Source organism: Pithys albifrons, chromosome 11 (assembly GCF_047495875.1).
Source record: "Pithys albifrons albifrons isolate INPA30051 chromosome 11, PitAlb_v1, whole genome shotgun sequence".
Classification (NCBI taxonomy): domain Eukaryota; kingdom Metazoa; phylum Chordata; class Aves; order Passeriformes; family Thamnophilidae; genus Pithys; species Pithys albifrons.
In genome coordinates, this window is record NC_092468.1 from 7,927,973 (window position 1) to 7,950,964 (window position 22,992).

The following is a 22,992-nucleotide window of genomic DNA, read 5'->3' on the forward strand; positions in this document are numbered from 1 at the left end:
AAGGCATGAAATAAATATGGAATATTGTAATAGTTTTCAATTATTATTTTCTTTAGTTTCTAATTAATTTTGTTTCCTCTCATCCCTGTTTTTTGAGCATTTACCATGAACTGCCTGTTAAACCCTGATTGCATTTGGTTTTACAAAACATGAAATGTTACTATTACATTTCTATTGTATGAGTACTTTTGGAAGTTCAGAACAATTAACTTTGGCTAGGAGAAGCACCAAAATACTTGGAAAAAATCTTCTAAACCTTATCTGACTTGGCTGAGATCCTTGTGCTCAACTGAATTCCTACACTGTGGAAAAATGTTGTTAGTAAATTACAGAAGTAGGCAGAGAAATCTCAAGGGGAAGCTTCTCTGAGATCTTTCTTTTAGTCTTATTCCCAATCAAGAGGTATTTACAATCTTTTCAAGGTATTTTGGTGCTTGGTTTCCTGATCTGTGCCAGAGTCCAGAGGAGCATGAAAATGAATAACAAAAACGATTTGTGTTAATTGGATGAATGACAGTTCTCAAATTTGATGTAGAGCTTGGAAAAATAGTTTATTTTTATTTCTAGGCTTTTCTTTCTGTATTTTGTGGCTTTTCCTCCTTTTAAAAAAATTATTTGCAGAGACAGTTTTAACCTTTTTATTTTTTTATAATAGATAACAGTGTGATGTTGTTTCAGTTGCCAAATATTTTGATAGATGAATTTCCTCATGTTCATCAAAATGATTGGGACCATCTTTAAGTGTCAAAAAGAGTATTTAAGGAGGTGGCACTTCCAGATGTATTGAGAGTGATGACTAATGGTCATAAGATAGTTTGAATAATGACTTCTTGCTTCCTGACCCGCTAGCATCCACATTTGAGGTATGAGGAGAGGTGTCTGAAGTCTCAATAAAGAGAGTCTTTTGGCTGACATTTCCCTTAGAGCTTATTCTACTTTAAGTGCATTTTTGTGACTGCATTCAACATGGAAAGAGAAACTGTGTAAGATTTGATGTCACATCTTATTTCATGTCAGTTCAGAAACACAGAGAAAGAATTCTGTTCATGCAGAGGTTCTAGTGTGTAGCTTCTACCAAGAATACAACACTAAGGTATAAGGAAATTGATGCTGAGCAAGAATGTCAAACTGAAGGAGAAAAGGGAAAAATTCCCTACTTCTGCATAAACTGTGCTGGGAAGTTAGGAGGATCTTGTTTCTGAAATTGCCATGAAGTAAGTCTCACTAACTGAAATGGGTTCATTTTGAGGTCCATTACTTTTAGCTCAAAAAATTTGTCTCAGGAGAAGATGAAGGAAATATCTTGGAAAGCTTTTACTCATTCTTACATATTAGTTGTATGCACAGGAAAGCTGAAATTAAGGAACATTTTGCTTTATAATAGGGTGTAAATCTTAGCATTTAGATGAATTGTTCTTTGTAAAATAATACAATATGTGTTTTAACATGTCTAAGGGAAAGAGTTTAGAGCTATTAACTTGATTCAGTAATCCAGAATTGATTATTACTGAAACAATATTGAGGATTCTGGATCTTTTATTTTTCATTACATGGAAAGAGGCACATGCCAGCAGAAAGGGACCTTTTTTCTTACCACATTCTATCACACTGGAAATTTGATTTCGAAGACAACACTTGAAAACATTAGTGAAGGCTCAATTTTAACATCAGAATAGAAGAAGCTTAGGTGGACAGATATGCTGGAAGACTCCTCCATTCTGGCTATGCCGTATAAAACAGAGTGTGCAGTTTATCCTAAAATGGTTTTAAAATTTTCTGATCTGTTCTAATTTTGCAGTATAAATTTTCACAGAACTTGAATTAAAGCATGTGCACAATCTTTGTGAAGGAAAATTAAAATGCAGTTTGAATGACTCCATTTCTTATCAGAATCCTGCCAAATGTGTCTATCCTCTTTTGAAATGAAAACTTATCCTTGAAACAGAATTAATATTGATTGTTGGTTGAGGTTGGGTTTTGCTAGTTGGTTGTTTTGGGGGTTTTCTTTTTGTTTTTTTTTTGTTTGTTTGTTCTGTTTTCTTGGTTTTTTTTTTTTGTAATAAATAATCTTTTGATCAGACTTACACTGAGGTATAAAGGCAAGAAACTGATCTGCTGTACATCATGGAAGTATCACTGAAGTTGACTACTTGTTTTCAGCCGCTGCACATCTTGATCTTCATCTTCACCTGATGACTTAAAGATACATATTTAATTTCCTTGACTGAGGTAGAAGTAAATATACCCTTCAGCAACCTTTGGAAAACATGTGTCTTTTGGCTTTTGTTGCTCTGTTTTTGGGCATATTGCCATTTTCATCCCTTCTCCAGTCAAGATGCTTTGACTGTCAGCAACTTCCCCAATCCAAGCTGTGTTCTGGGTTACCAGTGTGTGTGTTGTCACCACCTGTTGCCCAGATAATCAACATGCCTTGTCTCAACACCCAGCAAGACAGTGGTGGAGGAAGAAAGTATTCAGCTCAGAACTGTGTCCTGATTACAATTTCTAGGTTAAACCTCTCCCTTTTAAAAACCATGCCTAATCAAAGCTGTTTAGTCTCTTTCCAGACTTGTTCCTGAGCCTGTAAGCACCTGAGTATGGTTATCATCCAACTGGCTCTGTTGATCATATCAATGTGACTGCAGTGGGAGCGCTTGAAAATATCCAAATCCTACATAAAGCATGTTCTGTATCTGTGAGTAAAGCAATTTGGGTTTGTAAAACCTCCCACTTACTTCATACATAAGTCTCAGTAAATTGCAGTTAATACTTTTTTGGTTTTTTGTTTTCTTCTGGAGGGAAAAGCTAAGATAAGAAAACATAGAGGTTGGGTTTTTTTTCTGTTGCAAGGAAGACTTCTCACTGTGCACAGCAGTGCTGTTGCTGACTTACTGATTCCAAAAGTTCACCAGAGCATAGCATGCCGTGAGAAGCAGAGACACGAGGAGTGGAAGGTTCTGGGCTCAGAGTGCTGATAGTTTGTTCAGGATGGACCTGCATCCTCAGCTGAAGACACTTGGGCACTTTTGCCCCCATGTCTGAAGCCCTATAGTTGAAATAATCTGGTATGGAAGCTGGGCAGCTCTGCTGGCACCGTGCTGAGCCTGGACTAATCAACCTCACCAAAAGGCCAGACAGCATTAGTTCAGGCCTAGTGTCATCCCAGGGGGGTTTCGTTCCTTTGGAGCAGAGGTGGATTATGCCAGCTGTGGCACAGCTGGCCACACATGCCCTGAGGTCAGGGGGAGAACAATGTCCACCTTGCATCTCTGAGGGAACCTAGCAAGAGTTGGCTTAAAAATGTGATTTAGTTTCCCATCTCAGTTGTCCTGATAGGTGATGGAAAATGAAATGGAGCAAAAAATTAATATTTTCAAACTGCTTTTGATAATGAATATACAAGTTTAAAGAGAACAACATCAGTAAAAAAACACTGAAGCTGCTTGGAAAGGCTGATATAAACTCTGTAGATGGGGTTTACCTTTTCCTTAAAGTGAGATTCCCATTCCCCATGACAAGGTTATCTTTGTGATAGCCTTTGAAAGAGTCAGACCACTTACCAATGGATGGATGTTCACAAGTTTGACAGTCTGTGCATTGATCCTACTCTTGCATGAAAATGGTTTTATCAAGCCTATAATTAGAAATGAAATAGTCTTAAATGGTTTCCACACAACTTGACTTTCAAAGAGGTTCCAGTTTCACATAACTTCATATAAACAGAGAATCAGAAGATATAACCAGATACCACAGTTCCTGCTTACTAATTGCCATAAAGCAGAGCCATCTGCTTTATGCAACGTCTAGGTCAGATAATCCTTCTAAACTGTGACCTTTGGGGCTCCATGGAACTTGTTCTTGATTAAATAAAACCTTCTTAGGAAGTTATTGGGAAACTTGGTGCAGGTTCAGTCTGAGCAGAGAATATAACTGATTGGATTTCTATGTAATCTTAAGCAGACAGTTCTGAATCAGTCCATCTTTTGAACTTTTTGTTCCTTAACAGCATTAATCTTTCATAGAAATTCAAGGTACAAGTGAATTATTTCAGTTTTTAAAGTGATTCCTCATAAAAGTTAAATTAGATGACAAACGAATGATTTAGACATAAATTCATGACAGTTAAAGTGAATTGACTCTGTGTTTCATCAGTCTAAACTAAGCTGCTGGGGCTGTGATGGGCATCCACCATGATCTGCAGTGCCTGCCCTTGTTTAGAGGGCATGTGCCACAGTGCAAGGGGTTGTAAACATGAACAGAGCAAAATAAAGGTAGTTGCAGCTCAAGAAACAGAGTAGACTATTTGTAATTCCTCACAGCTATTTTATTATGATCAAAATGCCTATCATGGATGCCTTCAAATGTGTATCTTTTCCATCATATACTTTATTTAAATATTTTATTCATTCTATGAAAATAGTTTCTGTGATTAAATAATGGGTTCTTCTGCTCTAGTTTTCTTTTGGCGTTGATGACTATTAGTTTTGGCTGCCTATTTTGGGCAAGCAGTTGCCAATTATTCACTGCCAGATTAAAAATAGAAGTACTATTGCCAAAGCAAATACTACATTATTTTGCAGTTACGGGTCTTCCAGTTGAGCATCACAACATATTTTGTAACCCCTTATGAATGTAGCCACTTACCCCCCAACAAACTTTGGTATTCATGCCTTAGGGCTGAGAAAGATGAGGTACTGCAGCAGGACATGAGCCACCCTTTCCAGGGGCTGCTGTAAGTTATCACTGATGGAAGACACCAGGTAACAGCACTCAGTTAGGAGTAGGTTTTCCTATATGAGTTGAGAGAGCCTGATGTGGCAATCCAGACAACTGCACAAAGGCTGGAGTTGCTCTGCCTGGTCCATGCTATCCTGCTCCTGCAGGAGACAAAGAAAAGCTGGATTGCAACTGTTTTCTCACAGGAAATGTACACAGGGTTTTGCATTAATGAACTAGATTAATATTTGGAGACAAAGTGTTTTGAACTTTACATTTTGAACTCCCTTATGGTTTTGTGGAAGATCAAGGGAAGGAGTCAGTGATGGCAGAAGGCCCAATTATCCTGACTGTTTAAACTTCATTGTGGTACTCCTGTTCCTCTCAGCAGTTGGTGTGGTCAGATGTCCTCATACTGAGTGTGCTCTGCATAACTGCTTTGCATTCTTAACAAAATTCCATGAAGGTACTGCAGCAGAGGAGAGTTTCTCACTGAACTAGGTGATCCCCTCTTGTCTGAGGACTGTTGACTTCTAAATTTAACCATCTCTTTGTAAATGTCCCTCCAGCATCAGGATCATAAGGCTGAATGTACCCCTCAAACTCTGTGGCATTTTCACCCCCTTGAACATGCTCCTCAGAGTTGTGCTGGCCCAACAGCCTCGCTCTGCAGCCCCCATTTCTGTTTGGGTGGTGGCTCTTGCTTTCCCAGCTGCACTGTGTGATGGGTCCCCTCCAAATCCTGAAGGGATATTGGTATTTGGGAAAGTGTTACTCTGGTTCTACGTGTTGTTCCTCATTTGTAGCCCAGTAAAGTTGTGATCAGTCTACCTTTCTTTGCTCTCAGGTGCTGCAGGGGCTGATATGGCTAGTGATAAAATGGCCTTCTCTTGGCTACTGAGTGAAAAGTTCCTCATCTCTGTACATTTTCCAAAATGCAGAGATGGTTTTTCCTGTGATAATCACCTTACTTACACCTGATCACTTTTATGAAGCACTGAATGCCTTAAGAGGCCATTAAGTGTAGTATTTTGCTGGATTGGACCATCTGTGTTATTTTATTAAAGAAAAGGCATCTGAAATCTGATATCTAATATATTCTCTGAGTGGAGCAGCAGTTGGGGGCAAACAGAGGCAGTTTTCCTTGAAACTCAAAGTACAGTAGCTCAGAGACAACCATCTGTATGCATTTAGGGAATCTGAAATTACCTGAATGCCCGGCAATTTTTCTGTAATTATCTCAGAAATGAATCATGATATATCACAGATAATTCTCTAGCTCTTTCATTCCTACTTTGATAAAACATACAAAAAAATCTGTTGCCTATTTTATTCTTTGCTGAGATTAAAAAAAAATCCCACAAAGAAACAAACAAAATGGCATGCTTTGAAAGATCATATTGGAAAGCATGTGTGTGTTTTAAAGATTCCACATTTTAAAGGAAAACAAGGGAGGGCTGAAGTTTACTACAGCAGTTTCAATGAAAATGATTCCATCACTCAGATCAAAAGCAGACAAAAATCACAGAAACATTTGCAAGAGGCAGCAGTGCCAGAGCATGATTTTAGCTATTTTGGGAAAGCAGCTGCTTCTCTCTGACGTGGACTCAAAATGTAGGCTATTCTGTAAAGTGGATCTGCTCATTCAGATCATTTTCTACAGTGACTTTCATGGGAACATTGGCTAGCATCATTTTTTGGGAGAAGCATTTATTTTAAACTAAAGAGAAATCTCTCTCCTATGCACTCACCCAATTGCTAAATAGCAGTTGACTTTAACCCCTGGATGCTTATTTCCAAATATTCAATATAGAATGGCAAGAATACCATGGGAACATCACCTTAATTCTATACTGATACCTTGATTTTGTGTAACTAGAGATGCAGAACACTAAATTGGCAGTGAAAGCCAACTGCTGAACAGTCCCTTCAGCTCCGAAAATCTCTCTTTAGTTACAGAGAAGAGACAAAACTGAATAAAATGTCACCAGAATATTATCTTCAAATTCCAGAAATGGGAAAATTGGATAAGCCCTGGGTTTTGGAGCTCCCTGATTCCTCATGGCTTAATGTTTGTTCTGGCATCTGCAGCTGACAGGGATGATGTTCCCCATGCCCCTGGATGTGTGTTGCAGGAATCACAGCTGGTTTCAGACCAACCCCGCATTAGAACTTTCTGTGCTTCACAGGCTGCATTTTGCAGCATGAGAGGAATATGGTTTCTTTATTTGATTTTGCATTTGATTCATTGCTTTTAATGCAATTTGTTTTCTTGCTTGTGGTTGAGCTGCAGTTCTTGATGCCAGCAATATCAATCTGTACCTCTTGTCATCTATGGCTGGTTTATATAATTTTTGAAATAATTTTTGAGTGAATGGGGATTGCTGGGTCGATCTTGTTTAGGTTGGATGGTTTTTTAATTTTTAATTTCAAGCAGCAGTGAAGAATATTATAAAATATTGTAGCTGGTGCAGGGTACTGTTGCAGACAGAAGACTTCACCGTCTTGGGTATGGGACTTTGACTCTTGAAGTTACACGACTCTGTAAACACAACATCTTGTGTTGTTTCGAATGCTGCCTTGCTTGGCTCCAGGCAGAGAAACACCTAATTAAATTTGCATTAAAGAAGTTTTTCCAATTGCAGCTTTGAAGTTCTGTGAAGGCAGTTTCTGATCTCCACTGAGTTTTATGATGTGACAGGACAATGTTGGAAAGATTTCTGACATTTTAGTTTCAGAATGTTTTTCCAGTAGCAAGTGTTTAATATTATTCTCTAATGGAAAATTTGTATCTTCATACCAGTTTTTCTTGTTTCCTCTTGGCCTCCCTTCCCCATTTCTGTTAAGAATCAGAGTCACTGGTCCCTCATATAATTCTGACTGCAAGATTCCTGTCTGTAATGGCACGAATCTGAGTGCCTCCATTAGTACTTTAAACAGCTTGATTTCTTACTTCTTTTGGCAGTATTCTGTGACTTCCTGTATACTGGAATAGCAGCTTTTTTTTTCCTGGTTGAAGAGTCTAAAGATATTCTCCTGGATAGCTTTTTGATTGTATTGGTAGTTCTATCATGGGGTCCCAGGCATGAATTGAATTCCTGAACTGCAAAAAATTCTGCACATCAGTGCAAGGTTGTGCTGCAGGTGCTCATCAGCAAGAGGTACCTAAAACAATTCTGAACCTGCTGACCAAGCTGAAGATGGGAAGAGAATTTTCCCCTGAATACTGAGGGATCATTGTAGGAATACCCAAAACTCAATGAAGTAAGTGTGAAATAACAAAATAAGATGGAGAAGAGACGAATTGGAATTGTGAAGCTTGAAGTGTAGTCAAGGTTCCTTCACGAGTAACATTACCCGTCTTCCTAATAATCTATGCACATGTATGTTTGCCTGGCATTAGAAGAAGAAAGGAGTTTCTTGAATTGAATAAAATGTCTTCTCTCTGTAAACACTCATCTGTAATGGAAAGGTTTCACATCCAAGCTCCACTGCTTTTTCCATTAAGTTCTCACTGTTACACTCTTTCTAGAACTCAGAGCCTGGTATTTGACGGAAAGTTCTGTGATTAAACCTCATGTATCTTATTTTCTTAAACAGATCCAGCACTTTTTGTCATTGTAGGAGATAGATGAAAAACTCTTGTGTTTGGCTAGATCAAAAATATCCACTGTATGTTAAAAACAGAGTAACATGATAGCAATGCTTATTTCTTCAACCTGGCCTTCCTGGGATCTTCCAAACAAATACTGGTTGCATGCCAGGAATACAAGTGGAGTAATCTGTTACTTAAAAGCAATGCCAGTTAGGTGGTGATGGTGCAAAGGAGCAAATAATTTGTGCTTTGATGAAGAGAGAGGTTGTCTTGAACATTCTTGACGAGAGCAATGAAGTGGAGCCGAGTCCTCTGAGCAACCTATGAGGCTTGGAATAGCAGCACAACTGCAGTGCAGAATGCACAGAGCAAGGCTGAGTGAAACAGTGAGTTCAGAATCCTACATTGCATACGTGTATTCTGTAACTTAACTGACTCCAGTATTGATTCAGGAAATCATTATTTAGCTTTACAGAGCTACTACATTTGTTGCTCCATGGAGATGGCAAGAAAATATGAAAATATTTTTGTATGACCCTGTTTTATCACTGAATCCTGGGGAAATTAGGGCACTTTTCTAAGATCTGTAAATAAATATCCTTAACAAAGCACAGAGCGTTATTACCTGCCAGAAATATCTCAAAGACTTCTGTTAGACTTCAAAACTTTGTCTGTTACCTTTGTGCTAGCTTTTCTACCTGTGAAATGCCTGTTCCTGCTGCTGTGTAAATGGATCCTAAAGAGAATTTTTGCTAATGGGTACTGGAGGCTTTTTGGATGTTCATGCTTACAGCTTTATTTGTTCTAATTATATCTGACATTTCACAAGCTGCAGTTTGGTTATTTGATGGGCAAAACATCAAAAATAATTAGGCCAAATGAGCACACAATGCCCAACAGAAAGCTTTTTCAGGGAGCATTAGCTGCTTTTTATTAATAATTATCCTCATTAAACTTTACCAAACTGTCATCTCACTGCCTGCTCATTGTTATTGAACTCCTAAAATCAGGTGAGGATTTGAATTTTCCTATGAGATGAACAGTGTTTACATTTGAAAAAAACCCCCCACATTTACTTGTTCAAATCCAACTCACTTCTGCCTTCCAACCCCTTTGTTTCTGATAGGAAGCAGCTTTAGATTTTACGTGGTGCCAGGAGAGGTCACTCTTTCTCCTTTGTCTTGCCTGGTTCAGGCTCTGGTACCATAAGAAATCGTCTTTCCTTGCTGGAGTAAATTGGCACATTCCTTGCACTACTGCTTGGATGTGTGTGGCACACATGGAGATCTCTGCACTGGAAGGATTAGTGCATTTGCTTCATATGTAGATGGAAATGTCTTAAAGGTTTTTGTGGCAAAGGAGAATGTATCTCCAGGTTTACATCAAGCATCTCGCATAATTCTAACAAAAGCCCATAATTTTCTCTAATTCTGTTGTGGAATTATACATGGAAGTTTTAAAAAGGAGAAACCAGAGAATGTACCACCTAATGAAATTGTATAACTTGTAAAGCAATGCTGATAAACCCCAACAGTTTAAGTTCATGTTTGAGTGATAAAGTCTACTGTGGTGTCCAGCACCAATAACAACACATCTCAGTAGCAATTGGTAAGAATTGTTCAGCCAACTGCAATTTGAGCAAACCTAAGCCAAAACCAAGTTGTCTGCAATACCTTGTTATTACAGTTATGAGTTAAAAATACTCATGACTGAGTTTTCACTAGAGCAAGAGCTAGAAAATCCTCAGGATATGGTTTCTTATTAACAGTCTGAGCAGGTATGAAAAAGAAAACATTGATAATTTCTGTTTCAAATATTTCTTTAATTCTTATGTAAAATAAAATTCAGTGGCTTGGATAAAATAATATCATACCCAGTCCCCCATGCCCCAAGTCAAACCTAACGTGAACTAACATCTGAGGTTCAAAAGAAGTATTCGATTTCCTCACCTTTTATTTTTTTCCCTGTTTTGCACTCCTACATCCCCAGTGATATAGAGGTGGGGAGAAAAACCCAACAGCCCTAAACCAGATCACCATAAAACTCGCTAGTGACACAATATTGCATGATTTCTGCTGGACTGGCAATCTCCCAAACCCAGTCTCATGAGGTCACTGGTTCAGTTTTGCAGATTTAGGAAACTTAGAACTGCATCCAAATAGTGGAATTCTTGTTTACACTCAGCATTTGTGAGATGTGACTCCCATTCCTGTTTGTATAGATATATAATATTAAATGGTGGACAAAAAGAGCAACAGAACCCAGAGCAAGCATCTTTGTAGCAGTGTTCAATGCTTACTTGGCTTCTCCTTACCTAAAAATGTGGGATTCTAAAACAAATGGAAGATTTTATTAATAAGTTAGGTTTTTTAAAGGAGTTGCTACTTTTTCTGTGGTATGTTTTTTAGGATTTTTTAGTCTTTGTTCCTCAACATTGCCAGCTTTCATGCCATGATGTGTTTTGGGACCAGCTGGATCTGATGATCCCAAGATCTGCTAGTAGTGCATTATATTAACTGCAGGATTCCACTGTGACATGGATGTCTCTGCACCTGCCTCCAAGGTTCCTGCTTAATAGAACAAAATGAAGTGTATATTAAAATGATGGAAAAGGAAAAGAGATTTTGTGGCACACAGGAAATGTGGATGAATTGGGGAAAAGTTCCTTTTTGTTTTGCTGTTTGCACCTCTAGATGAGGTAAGAGCTTTGCTCTGAAGCACCTCCATACATGGTCGCCACAGAAATAATAAATAATAATAAGGGCACTCTCCTCTTCCAGTCCACTATTCTGTTCCAGAGGGTGCAGATTATGAAAGAAAACTGAGAGTACTCCATTAAATCAAGTTCCTAGCACACTGGGGCTATGGCAGGCCCTCTCTGCCGGAGGTGTGAACAATGGCAATGTGTCCCTTGGAACACACAAACCATCTGCTCTCTGTATTTGACAGGCAAGTCCTCATCAGAGAAGTCAAAGTCCCTATACTGTTACATCCCTCACTCTCTGTGGGGATATATATCTTTAGCCTGAGTGTCAGAGTAATTCTGCATAGAGAATGCATGTTTGAACAATGATTTGGCTTCTTTATTCCCCCTTGGTTGATGTTTTACTTTCCTGCTACCCATCTGTGGGAAACAGGTCATGGAATCATGGAATAACCTGAATTGGAAGGCGCCCACAAGGAGCATTGTAGTGCAGGACATACCAAGAATCTCACCATGTGCTTGAGAGGATTGCCTAAATGCTTCTTGAACTCTGTCAGGCTTGGTGCCCTGGGGAGCCTGTTCAGTGCCCAACCACCCTCTGGGTGAAGAACTCTTTTCTAATATCCAACCAAAACCTCCCTTGGCACAACTTCAGGCCATTCCTTTGGGTTTTGTCACCGGTCCCCAGTAACAAGAGATTGAGTAACTCCTTTGTGGCCAAATCTATATACTTCCACCCAAATCATGTTCTGTTTTGTGAGACATGGAGGGACATATTCAGGTTTAAGTTAGAGTAGAAAGCTGTGCATTAAAGGATATTACCAGAGAAATATCTATTTGTCAATGCATTTCAGTGTGTTGTTTGAAGTCCCACCCTGTAACTGCTAGAGATAGAATTAATGAGAATATACTACTTTTAGTAACGTAGGAACTGATAGATTTGTAGTCTGTCTTTACTAACTTTATTTCTAAAGCACAGCAAGCTTCCTCTTTACTATATTTATTTCTGGCTAAACCCATAACAGGATTACTTCAGAAAATCTTTCTAAGCAAGTTCTTTCAGTGTTGTCTAAAGTGGTGCTATTTTTCCTGCAGTACTGAGGACAGGTTTGGGTTTTGGAGCAACTAAAAGAACAGGAAGGTGAGGTGTTAACTAAGATGTTTTCTGCATGCTATTTCTGTATATTTGCTTGTGCAAGTTGGTTTCTTTCTCACACAGCTTAGTTTGCCATATTAGAACATGTTTCCAATCCTTAGACATGCATGATATCTTCCTATTTTTTTAAAAAAAATGTGTTATCTTTATTTTTGTAATGGTTCAGGCTATCTGTATTGATGTTGGTCCTCCAGGCAGTAAATTCTCTTCAAGGAGAAATCTTGCAGTTTTGTTAACGTGTGGTGCTGAAGACTTTCTTTGATTTTCTTTTAAGGAACATCTTAACCTTCTGTGGGAGCAGTTCAGGAAATGGCTCTTTGCTGCAAAGCCTGGGGTCAGAAGTGTTGCTCCCTATTCCCTCCTCTGTTTTCTTGACAGTACCGAGCCCTTGGTGCTGCAGCACAACCCCTCAGGCCTCCCACCAGTGAAGAGAACATGATGTAGTCAGGATTCGAACTCATTTACAGCTTGAAGAAACCTGATGTCAAACTCACCAAAAGTAATATTTTCTAAGTGAATTGATTAATCTGTTTTCCTCTGGTGTTTTTTTTTTGTTTTTCACACCTGCACCCCACAAAAAAAAAAAAAAGCCCAACCCCCACCAGGTTTATTGCTAATTGGAATAAATCTGAAACATTTTGTGAAGCAAAATCTCCACAAAACAAATTCCACAAAGCGTGCTGTCCTGGGTCTGGCCATGACCACAACACATGCTTATAAGTTGACTACTTTGTTCTTTAGCTGGTTTTACTTTATATTATAACCACTACAAAATTTTGGTAATTTTGGAGAATTTAATAATGAAATGATAAAACTAGAAATTATAGCCCATTTAGATCCCATTCCTAAAGCAATACTACTGTCTGTCAACTACAGAAAGAACTAGCACTGCTATATTTATAAAGAGACCATGTATGAAATACCAAACTGCCCAAACTGTCATTCCTTACGTATTTTTCTCTGCTAACTTTTGAGTTGTAAATTAACAAAGAAATTACATCTACCTGTGTGATACAGATTTTATCATAATTCATAAAAATATTTAAATGTCAGCATCTTTACTGACAGAACTAATATTGTACTTGTTTAAAGTTACCTGAAGAGAGAAACTGTTTGCATGGCAATAGAACAAATACGATATATCTTTAAAAGTTCGAAGTACATTTTGACTATAGTCCAGAACATACAGCTTCTTAAATAAAACCTCTAGGGATTTAAATAATACTACAACAGGGTGGTCTTTCACAACTGGGTCTCCCTCTTCTTTTGCTTCCCAGAGAATTCCATTTAAAGAGTATTTAATTGAGGGCATTTTCTTTACTGCATTTTTGCTTTTCTTTTTTAAAGGTTTGGAGCTTTGTTCTAAGTGTTTTAACTTGTAATCAAGAAATGTGTCAGGTCTGTTGCCAATTAGTGTAGCTGATGTGAAAATGGATTGGGTCTTGGGAAAGATGGTTAAGTCTTGTAAAACAACAAAACAGTCTGTAAAAGAGGGCTTGGGAACAGAGGCAAGGAGAAGCAACAACATGAGAAATTATTAATGAGAGAAAACAGAGCAGAGGAATAGGAATTTGTACAGAGATCAGGAGTGCATTTACTAAAGGTTTACTCAGCTTTATAAGTTCATTATAAGGAATTAACTATAAATATTCACAGCTACATTGAGGAACTTTCCTTCACTACAGACAAGATCCCCACGTCATAGCCTGGTTTATGCCATAGAATGCCTCTGAGCGTTGGCTGAGAAGAGGAAGAGTTCAGATCCCTCAGAGCGGTGTTGCAAACTCTCTAGTGGGGGTACAGCTATGCCAGGGAAGGGAACCCTTTCTTCTGTTTTCATTGTCTTGTTAGATGGAAATTTTTGGTTGAGAGAGAGATGCAACTATGTGGGCAGGCAGTTCCTTTAGGTGAGGGCACTCTGCTGAAATAGCAACACAGGCTGTTTTGTAGTGACTTTTAAAGTAGGAGAAAGTTCCCCGGCACAAGCTGATAATAATAATAATAACAGCAATAACAATATCTAGGGAACAATCAGACAGGAAAGGAAATACATTTGTGCAATCATATGCTGTAGATTTACAATACATTATGTAGAGGGTTATTCTTTCACATAGAACAATAAATTGGGAAGAAGTTTGATTTGATTGTGGTGCAGAACATCAGCACTACGCTTTGAGCTGTCAGATGTGTCATGAGTTGAACAAAAGTATGAGAAGGTGTGACCATGGGGGATGCAGAAAACCTCACAGAGACATCTGAAGGACCACCCAGGGTGTGCAGAACCAGCGTGTTCAGGACTATGCCTCTAGCTTTGTGTCTTCAGTCAGTCTAATTTACTGCAGCTCATTGGGCTGTTGCTCCCAAGTTTCCCCAGCTGCCAACTTGGTCACCATGGAGCAGTAACTCTTCCTGTGGGGAGCCTCTGGCCAGCACAGCCCGACTGGCTGGTTCTGCAGGCAACTGTGATTCCATGGCACTACAAGGTTCTGGCACTGCCATTTAAGGCTTTCCACAACTCAGGTTGTTGTGACATTGTGTTTTGCACTCTGCCATGGGTGTTTTTATGCACCTGTCCAGTCATTTTGCCACTGTTTCAGGTGTTGACCTCCTGGGATGATTATTATTAGCAGTGGGAAAGTATTAAATCACTGAACTGAAATTTTTAATTGGTGTTTTTCCTCTATATGAGATCAGATATACCCAACCCCGCAGGAATCAAGCACAGTCTCAACATATCCTGTGGCAGACAGTGATCTTTCTGTTTCTGGAGTTTTCTTGAAGGTGCACAAAGGGGATGTAGTTTCTGCCTAAAGCCTTGTCTGAATCTCACCTCAGAGAAAGCCAAAGGAGTTGGAAACAAGCAGTGAGTGAGAGCTGGAAGCAGAAGGGGAGGCAGTAGCAGAGAGGCTGGTCAGGGCTGTTGTGGCTGAGAACTGCCAGTGTGGAGGACTCTCCATGAGCTCAGGGGTGAGGTCAGAAGCCATCCTGAGAAGGATTTAGCCCAGCAAGAAGAGAGGGTTGGGCAGAGTGGCACAACCACTGGAAGTCCATGTGAGCTTTGCAGCCCCCAGGGATGAGGAGGGTGGAAACTGAAGCACTTTTTTCACCTCCCTAAGTTAACTTTCTGCACTTGTTCGAAACTGAAATTAACTGTCTTTAGGAAAATATTTTTCCCCTTACATTAGTGAATTATAGTTTTTAAGAAAAAACCTGGAAACCATGGCTAAAAACCAGGAAAAAGTTAGTAAAAAAGTTTCTTCATACATGTATCTTAAAACACTGTGAGAGGAAATGTAATTTTGATTACTCCCATTTCATAGACATATGCATGAATTTTGTCATTGTCATGCAGCAGAGACTTTCATCATAAAAAATATTAAAAGTCAAGTTTTTCCTGTTATAGATGAATATGCAGCTTTGTGAATTTGTTTGAATTGCATTTAAACATTACATGAATTAAATTGCTTTGTCACTGAAAGTCTGTGAAGAAAATTTAGAAAGGGACAACTAACCAGTCTGGGCAAAAGTTATTCAACTATGAAAAGTAATATAGCTTCTTCAAAACCAGGCTGAAACTTTAGCATTGTTGTTAATAATTATTCTGATTTCCCCTCAATAATATTACTATTGCAAAGTTAAAACCCCAACAAAATTAAGGAGATGTTGCTCTCTTAAATTGCTATCATTAAATAATAATAAATACATTAAAATACATGTGATATATTAATCTCAATAATTTTAACATAGCTTCTTTGACATGACTACAGCTGCAATGATCTACATCAGCCAATGGTTGGATAACAGAATTTAATAAACTGTACCTCATGCTGAAAAATCTACTGGATTTTATCTTTAAAAATAGAGCATATTTTTCCAGTTACAAAGAGCTGTGAGGTATGTGCAAGCCTCTCAATGCAGTAAACTGCATGTTGAAAATTTTCCTTAAACTCTTTTGCAGTTGAGTGTGTATTGTTTGATAAACCAAACTGAAGTAAGGTACGTATTCAGTAGTGTTTATGAGACATATTAATAAAATAGCATCCAGTATTAAAGCTGTGAAATAGAATCACAGAATTTTTAGGGCTGGAAGGGACCTCTGCAGCTTTTCTAAAACTTCTTATTTTTCTCTTTTAATTTTGCTTCTATGTAACATTTCAAATGAAATTCATTTTGTAAGGAGGGATGACAGCATGAGAAGGGGAGAATATTTTGGCAGTCTGAAAAGTAAAGTAGCCTAAATACGTGGCTGAACAGTGAATTAAGGGACATATGAAACGGGAAAGGCAAAAATATAGACTGTGATTATAAACATAGGCAGAAAGTAGGGATACAAGAAATCAAGAGAAAAAAAACATGAGATAGAGAAAGCAACGTAGTGGGTGGTGCATTATATTTGTTGTATGCAACCTTATGTTTGTTGGATGGTTGGTTTGAGCTGTCTCCCTACTGTTCTGCTGAGATCAACTCTGAGAAATTATTAAATTCAAACCCAGTCAGAAATTGTAATTTCTTTTCTTCATCTGTACTCTATGTGGCAATGGGAATATATATTTGCTTGTTTTTTTTTCTTTTTTGTTTATTTGTTTGGTTGTGGTTTGTTTTTGTGGTTGTTTTGTTTTGTTTTTTTTTTAACCAGGGCTATACAAAATGGTTTATTGCACAAGTTAAAATCATTTGTGATTTCAGTCACGTGGAATGCAGCATCGAGGTATGTGATATTCACTGTGAGTCAGACGAAAATTGGGCACCCTCTGTCTTAAGGGTTCTGCAAAAACACTATGTGGTTTACTTTGCGGAGTCTAAATCTCTCTCCCTGGTCTGCTATAATGAGACTGCCTTTCAAACTAATAGTTTGAAAAGAAATAACATTTTGAGATCAAGAGAGTCTGTCTTTTTGAGTTGTGTTCTGTACTCAGTTTTTGAGGGTTGGTACAGAAATAAGGATGTAAATGTGTCTGGTCTTTGTTAGAAGTGGTGGGGTATGATGAGTGTAGTGGTCTCATCTATCCTCATAATCTCTGGGTGCATGTTATCAAATTTCCAAGGAAAAGTATTTTCCCAGGTTAAGCATTCTATTTGTGAAATGAGGACTGTTGGTCACTACCTTTGGTTTTCTTAAGTTACTAAATGTATTGTTCAACTAATATAGTCTTTGATTTAAAACTCTATCCTAAAATCTACAGTGCATTTTTAGTTGATTAGCAGAATGAACACAGATTTTCTAAGAAAGTCAATCTAAACTCATGTGATAAATTGCTAATGTGTCCCAAGTTCATTTCACCTTCCAAATGTGGTGTTCTGGCTATTTTTGCTTCTCCTGACCTTTCAATAACAAGAAGAGCTGAGAGCTCCCTTTCTCTCTCCCATGTCTGCTCACAAGAACTGTGGCACCATCTTTTCTTGCCTTCCCTGCAGGTATCTGAACCCATCAGACAGTTAGAACCCTGAAAGTTATGACAGCCTGAATGAAGCAGAGAATATCTCTCCTCTTTAAACTTACTTTTGGTGAAACCAATCCCCTTTTGGTTAGAAGTGATATGAGTATGAAAGAGCTTGTGACTTGCTGTTCTCCGCACACTTATATTGGATAGTTCTAAATATAGTTGAAATTTCCATTGAAGTCAATGGGATGCAATAATAGACTTCCCATGGCCTAAAAGTGGTAGAAACTGGCAGAAATGAGGAGATTTACCAGCAGATCATTGCACAAGATAGGAAAAGACATTTGTTGAACAGAAGGAGAGTATTTCTGTAAAACACTTCTTTGTCATATCAGTGAAATATTTTACACCTGCAGAAGTGATGGTTGTTTTATTGCAGCACATCTGACTCGCTGCAGACGGGCAGCCAAGGGTTGGGGCCAGTCTTGCCCCCACTGGGGCTGCAGTGTTGGCAGGCTTGGGGGGTAGAGAGAAGGTGGGCAAGGCTGGGCCTGAGAAAACACTGCTCAAGGAAACAGCAGCTCAGAACTAGAGACACTAAAATCTTCTGCCTGGCTTTTATTCTACATCATCTCAGTATGAATCTCGATTCCCTCCCAAAGGTGTGATGGTGACAGAAGTTGTTTGATTTACTGCAGTGGGGTCAGCACCAGAATCAGGCCTGTTTCCTAACCTGAGTTCAGAGCTGGAAGGGGAAAAGAATAGAGAAATATTTGTGAGGGAATTCTGACTTTTCTGGCCAGTGATGCTGGCATAGGGACATAGTGCTGAGTCCAAATAAGAAATATGAGATAGAATTGGGAATTCGAGTAGGATTAATTCTGGACCCCTCCAAGGCTCCATGGAGGAAAAGCAGCCTAAGTTGCCTTTTAAGTGATGCAATTTAAGTTTCCTTCGAGAAATTGTTTTGGGGTTCTGAACCTTCCTCTTGGAAGCTGGTGAAGTGTTAGCCAGCACTGCCAGCTGCCCCACTGCTCTGCCTCCCAGGTGACTTTAGCAGTGTTTCCAACACCTGCAGTGGCCTGCTCAGCACTGTTGCTCCTGACTACAATCTGTGAAATCCAGGGAAGTTCCCTGATTTTCAGGGAGTTTTCCTATTCTCCTCTCTACTTCAGTAAGTGCTTTTCTTCAGAGTAAGCTACCTTGCCTGGCTTGGTAAGTGTGCTCAGAATTTTAAAGAAAATCTGGTGGGTATGAAAAGGTGAGGGAAAACAGCACAGATAAAAAATGAAATACTACCTACCATTCATCCCAAAACAAAGAGAAATCAGTCATCCTGAGAGCAGCAGAGTTTGTGAAGCCTGAGTCATTGTATATTTGTGTCTCACAGTGGATGCCTCTAGTGTTTGTTGAAATGAAATAGTATGCTCAAAACTTAGAGGAGATAGAAGGCTTGAACAGACCTACCAAAAGACAAGGACAGAGACACATTTATGTACATACTGTGATCATGAGTCTTTTTTACCTGAAAACAGAAATGAAATTAAACTCCAGAACAGGGAAAGGAACAAAGATGAAACAACTTTGATCTTTCTAGCAATAAAATAACAACAGAAAAGGATTTTGTCTTCCAGTAGATCTGTCTGAACATTTGAGACACAAATCTCCCAATCACATCCCCCAACATGACGTAGAGGTGGTGAGAAGTTCAACTGTCAGTATAGCTCAGAGAACCTGTCCTCTTTACCCACTCTCTCCCCAAAGTCAGCAGCTAATCCTCTTGGCTTCCACAAAGTTGTTTCTTGGTCTGCTAGTCCTCCACCAGCACTGACTGAGACATCCTTTGTCTTTCCTCACCTGTGGTATTTGCAGCTGTGTTTCAAGGCGTGCACTCGGGAGGAGTGATGTAGAGAGTAATGACACAGGTAACGTCTACTTTGCATCTTGGGAAGCCATCCTGTGCAAACTGCTTCCTTCCTGCTCCTCGGGACTGGGAGAGTTTGTGGGCCAAATGATTTTTGGCACTGGTTTCTCTGCTGACAGCACTTCAGTTCAGGATTCATCTCAAAGTCCAAAAAGTGAAGTGTGAGCATGTGAGTTTGTTGTCAGAGCAGTAAAGTTAATGATAACCCTGAGTTCTTGGCTGGGGAGACTGTCCTGGCATTGCCATGCCTGGGGAATGAGGCACTGCTATCGATTGGCCATGAGCTAAAAGGAACAGAAAATGAGGACTGTGCAGTTGTATAAACAAAGTGGTCTCTTTAGTTCTATGGTTATGCTTAAAGAAATGTAAAGACTGATTTGCCATAAAACTCCAGTAAAACTGATGATAGAAATATCATGAAATTCAGCAGCACAGGCTTAGCTGTAAATGACAATGTACACTGGTTGGTAGAGAGATTTCCTGTTCCCTTGAAGGGAGGGAAGGGAGAAACACACAAGGATTATCAGTTGCAGTCAAGTGAGGCAAAGCCGACAGTAAAGAACCACCAGGAATCATCAGTCCTTGCATGGAGCAGTAGAGAAGGAGCTCAGTGTGAACAGCAGAGAGGCATCAGTGGGCAGAGGTAATGGAGCTTCAGGTACCAGAGATGCTGAAAGCAGATTTTAGTGAAAAACAAAATGTGGCTGCTTCTATTGTGAGATGAAATGGACTGGATAGAGTTAATCACAGCTGACTAGTTCTGAGTTTATTCCAGTGTAGCTTTTCAAAGAGCATGCAGGCAGACACTGGGTTCATCCCTGCACTGCTCCCAGCTGGAGATCAGCTCCTCTGAAGATGACCTGTGAAAGAAGCACCTTGTGTAGGCACTTCCATATAATTTTAAACAAAATGTCAGGTTAGCTGATCCACTTATTTTCACTGCTGCCTGATGGTACTGCCCGAGGAGACAGATAATGACATTGCCAGTTGGGATGGAAAAAAGGCTTCTGGAATGCTGTCGTAAAATAGAATTTTCTTAAAGTAGTTTATTTTGGATCACAAATCTGAGCTATACATTTCTGTCTCTTCCTCTTGTATGGGGAGAGGAGAGGCCCAGATCTCAAAATATTTCCTGAAGAAATTAAATTGAAATTGATACCACTGCAAAATATTTTGCATAGATAAAACTATGCACTTGAATAAAAATATACTTTACAAGCATTACTAGCTGGAGTGCAATTTCATAAAGAGTAGGCTTCTAGCACTTGAATTTACTCTTGGTGTGACAATATGATTCAATTTGAATCTTTATAGGACCATATCCAGGATTGTTTAGATGTTTTCATTTTTGTTTCTGTTTATAAATTGTTCACATGTACATATTAAATATTCATGGTTAATACTTGCTGGGAAATATTGCTAGATAAATTATTGATGTCTGTAAATAAAATAACATTTTTTTCCATTTTAATGATTAAATTTTCTCAATATGTGATTTATTTTTGGGGTCTTTTTTGTATTGCTGATTTAATTCTTAGTTCTTTATTCATTTGGGGCTGTAACATAAGACTTGTCAGGAAATAGTGGATGAGATTCTGATCTCCCAAAGGGATTTACAATCATGCAGTTTCATTATCTTCAGTGAAATTTTGTTGCTATGGCTGGCTTGAATTTTACCTTCAGATTATATGCTTTTCTTTAAGACTGGTTTATATGTGAGGCTGTTGTGTATATTTTAAGAAAGGAGAAGGTTAATGGTGAAATGCTGTTGACCTTCTCTAACTAATCATATTTTAAGTCCTGGTAATGCTTGTATCCATTTTAGATGTTGGTATTTTAAGCCTAAACATAACTGAGTCCCTTTCCGGGTTATGGATGTCTTCAGCTCAATGTTTTACAGCAAGTGTGAAAGTGTCAGTTATGAAACAGTTTAGGATCAGCCTCTGCAGCCCTCAGTCCTAGAAAACAGTGTTCTACCATCTGATTTCTTCCATTTGACTTAAATAATGGTGACAAAATTGCCACAACACTACAATAAAAGAAAACATGTTTGATGTTGAAATAAGAAGTGCAGAACACTTCAGGTATTTGAAGGTTTTAAACATTCAAAATAAGATTTCACAAAATAGAAAAATTGCTGTGTAAAGTAAGTCCTGTTCCTACTATAAGTGACAACATAAAAAAGACATAGAATCCAGCATAAATCTACCTCAAAAACCTCATGTTATTTGCATTCCCTTTCAGCTCTTCTCAGCAGACCTGCTTAGCTAATCTGGTGGCATCGCTGTGACACTCATCCATAGGGCATAAAATAGCAGTTTGCCACCCACCTTGAGCAGGTTGTTTTTGAAGTGTTTGAAGGCAAAACACAAAAGTACCCTGCCATTAGTGGCAAGCTGGAATTTTATATCCACTTGTTTTTGACAGTTATAGTTGAAGCTGTCACTTATTATTTTTTTCAGAGTCTTTAAAATGGATCTTTTTACATGTTAACATGAATACATTTAAGTGGAAAAAATCCCTGCAGCTTTACTGGGTGCTAGTTGACACATGGAGACCTCGGCATTCAATGCACACACAGAACACATGTGATTAAAATTGCAATTATAGCTCTGTGTTAAGCATTTGAAAGCATAAATTAAAGGGGATTGGTAATCTTTTATATCCCAAGCATTTCCCATTTCCACACATTCCAGCTCAGGATCTCTGCAGTCTTTAATTGGAGCGCTGAAGGAATTGAGGCAGCAAATATTGTACAGCTGTTCTTGTGATGAAAAGCGCAAAATGTTTTAACTTGCATTGCACCAAAATGAATAGTCTTCAGACCAGCTTCTTTTTCTTTTGTCTTTTTCCAAATGTTCTTTTGTAAGTCCAAGTGGCTAGAAAACTTCTCATAGGAGAAGAAGCTGAGATAGCTGGCATGGTTTAGCTTGGAAAAGAGACGGCTTAGTGGGGAATGTCATCATTTTTTGCAGTTATCTGATGGAAGGATGTGTAGAAGATGAAGCTAAACTGTTCTCACTGATGCCCAATGACAGGGTCAGAGTCAATGGGCACAAACTGAAACACAGGAAATTCTGTTTTAACCTTAAAATCTCCATTTTTACCGCAGTAGTGATTGAACATGAGACAGTTTGCCCAGAGAGGCTGTGGAGACTCCATTCCAGGAGGTACTCAAAACACAGCTGGACAAGGTGCTGAGAAAGTTGCTGCAGCTGCCCCTGCTTGAGCAGGAGGGTTGTACAGGATAGTTTCTGGAAGTCCTTTCCAATCTTCACTGTTCTGTCATTATGGGAAATGGGGGCAGGGTACCCAGGTTTTGTAGGTACCTTTGAAAATTGCCAACATGTTTCTTAAATATATCCTGAGTATATCCTGAGCCACCAGATTTATTCAGGTAGCCCCTAACACAGGCTGTATCAGCAAATTCTCTTTCTAAAACTGTATCATGTCCTCCATTTCATAACAAATTCTTTTTAAGGACAGAGCCACATATGTGACGTGTTCACTCCAGTG

At 38.8% G+C, this 22,992-nt stretch overlaps 1 long non-coding RNA gene across 1 annotated transcript; it reads right to left on the reverse strand.

Annotated features, from left to right (window-relative positions):
• Positions 1-481: 481 nt before the first annotated feature.
• Positions 482-19,551, reverse strand: LOC139677006 (uncharacterized). Its single transcript, XR_011698762.1, has 5 exons — positions 19,410-19,551; positions 18,856-19,015; positions 4,645-4,877; positions 3,561-3,634; positions 482-2,196 (listed from the first exon to the last, which is right to left on the reverse strand). It is a non-coding gene; the product is annotated as an uncharacterized lncRNA (long non-coding RNA).
• Positions 19,552-22,992: the final 3,441 nt, after the last annotated feature.